We start from the raw sequence: 234 nt of genomic DNA on the forward strand, positions 1-234 counted from the left end.
AAGGGTATGGCCGCGCCGGTAATCGGAAGGGCAAATGCCCGGTGAGGAAGTGATGGAGAAGCTCGGACATCTCCATCTTTATTTACTTTTTAGGTAATTTAGTTTAAAACTATGTCGGTCGGCTCTATTGCGATGCTACTTTCGCTCGAGTTTTGTGGATTTGCGGTTTGTTATGTGTTCGTTTGCTATATGTTCACTACTTCGTTGAACATCAACGTATTTTCATGCATCGCA

This window comes from Triticum dicoccoides, chromosome 3A (genome assembly GCF_002162155.2).
Source record: "Triticum dicoccoides isolate Atlit2015 ecotype Zavitan chromosome 3A, WEW_v2.0, whole genome shotgun sequence".
Taxonomy (NCBI): Eukaryota; Viridiplantae; Streptophyta; class Magnoliopsida; order Poales; family Poaceae; genus Triticum; species Triticum dicoccoides.